The sequence below is a fragment of the Carlito syrichta genome, unplaced genomic scaffold, assembly GCF_000164805.1.
Source record: "Carlito syrichta isolate Samal-C Ts95f unplaced genomic scaffold, Tarsius_syrichta-2.0.1 Scaffold311045, whole genome shotgun sequence".
NCBI classification, from domain to species: Eukaryota; Metazoa; Chordata; class Mammalia; order Primates; family Tarsiidae; genus Carlito; species Carlito syrichta.
The window spans coordinates 12,106-14,462 of record NW_007255141.1 but is presented as its reverse complement, the minus strand read 5'-3'; positions in this window follow the sequence as shown (position 1 = coordinate 14,462).

The following is a 2,357-nucleotide window of genomic DNA, read 5'->3' as shown; positions in this document are numbered from 1 at the left end:
TACCTGGCTTGGGTATCAATGTGATGCTGGCTTCGTAAAATGATTTGGGGAGCATTCCATCTTTTTCAATCGCCTGGAATACCTTCAGTAGGATTGGTATCAGCTCCTCTTTAAATGTCTTGTAGAATTCTGCTGGAAAGCCATCTGGACCAGGGCTTTATTTGTAGGAAGTTTTCTTATTATGTAGTCGATTTCCTTGATTGTTATTGGTTTATTTAGGGTCTCAATTTCTTCTTGTTCCAACTTAGGTAGGTTGTGTGATGTCAGAAAGTCCTCCCTTTCCTTAAGGTTTTCAAGTTTGCTTACATACAAGTGTACATAGTAGTCTCTAGTGATCTTTTGTATTTCTTCAGGATCAGATGTGACTTCATCTTTTGTGTTTCTGATTGTGCTTATTTGGTTTTTTCCTCATTTTTTCTTGGTCAGTCTAGCTAGGGGACCATCGATCTTGTTTATTCTTTTGAAGAACCAGCTTTTTGTTTCATTGATTTTTTGTATTATCTTTTTGTGTTCTATGTCCTGGATTTGGGCTTTTATTTTGGTGATCTGGATTCTTCTGCTGAAATTAGGGTTTTTGTGGTCTTGCTTTTCCAGCTTCTTTAGGTGACTTGTTAGGTTGCTAATTTCTGTTCCTTCCATTTTCCTCATGTGTGTTTGTAGGGATATAAATTCCCCTCTTATTACAGCTTTTAAGGCATCCCAGAGATTTTGGTAAGATGTTTCTTCATTTTCATTTGTTTCCAGGTATCTTTTGATCTCTGTTTTGATTTCATCATTGACCCAGGAGTTATTTAGCATCATGCTGTTTAGTGTCCATGTCTTTGTGGGTTTTGGGGGGACTTTGTTGGTGTCAATGTTTATTTTTATTCCACTGTGGTCCGAGAAGGTGCATGGTAGAATTTCAGTCCTTTTAAAATTGCTTATGCTTGATTGTGTCCAATTATGTGGTCGATCTTAGAATATGTTCCATGCGGTGATGAGTAGAATGTGTATTCTGTGGTCTTTGGATGGAATGTTCTGTAGGTATCAATTAAGTCCATTTGGTCCAGAGTCTCATTGAGGTTCCGGATCTCCTTGCAGATTTTTTGTCCTGATGATCTGTCTAGAGTTGTGAGTGGTGTATTAAAGTCCCCAGTTATGATGGTGTTAGAGTCAATGTCTTTCTTTAGTTTTCCTAGGAGTTGCTTTATGAATGTTGGCGCACCTATGTTGGGTGCATATATGTTTAGGATAGATATTTCTTGTTGATGGGGTGAACCTTTTATCATTATGTAGTGGCCCTCTGTATCTTTTTAAATTTTTGATAGCTTAAATGGTATTTTGTCTGAAATTAGGATCGCGACTCCTCCTTTCTTTTGTGTTCCATTCGCCTGAAAATTTGTTTCCCATCCTCTTACTTTGAGTCTGTGTATGTCCTTTCTAGTGAGATGGGTCTCTTGAAGGCAGTATATTGTTGCCTGGTGATATTTTATCCATTTTGTCATTCTATGTCTTTTCAGTGGTGCGTTTAGTCCATTCACATTCAGACTAATTATTGAAATGTGAGAGTTCATCCCTATCATGGAGTTCTTATTGAGTTATTGTTCTTCCACTTGGTTTTTTCTTTTTTTTTTTTTTTGTCTTTCTTTTGCTTTTGGGGTTGGTTCGTGTATATTTTATTCTTTTCCCTGAACTCTTGTGAAGAACGTTGTTCTTTTTTCCTTTTCTTCTGTGTTTAGTACTTTCTTAAGTGTTTCATGTAGAGATGGTTTTGTGGCTGCATAAGTTCTTAGGGATTGGATATCTGGGAAAGATTTTAATTCTCCCTCACTGATGAAGCTTAGCTTGGCTGGGTAGGTTATTCTTGGTTGAAATTGTTTATCTTTTAGGACTTTGAAGATAGGGCTCCAAGCTCTCCTAGCCTGCAGGGTTTCTGCAGATAAATCTGCTGCTATTCTGATTGGTCGTCCATGGTAGGTGATCTGGTCTTTTTCTCTTGCTGCCTTTAGGATTTTTTCTTTTGTGCCTACTTTATTTAGGCGAATTATTATGTGTCTAGGAGTTGGTCTTCTCATTTTTTGTCTTGCAGGGGTTCTCTAAATCTCTTGTGTTTGAATATTTGCATCACTGATTAGATAAGGGAAGTTTTCTTGAATGATCTCATGGAAAGTTTGTTCCAATGTGGTCTCTGTTTCTCTTTCTGCCTCTGGGAGTCCGATTATTCTTAGGTTAGGCCTCTTGAGGTGCTCACTCATCTCTTGAAGGTTTTTTTTCTGTTTTTTTGAGCTTATTTTCTGTGTTTTTAAGAGTTTGGGTTATTTCTATATTTTGGTCCTCAAGTTCTGAGATTCTTTCTTCCTCTTGGGTAATTCTGTTTT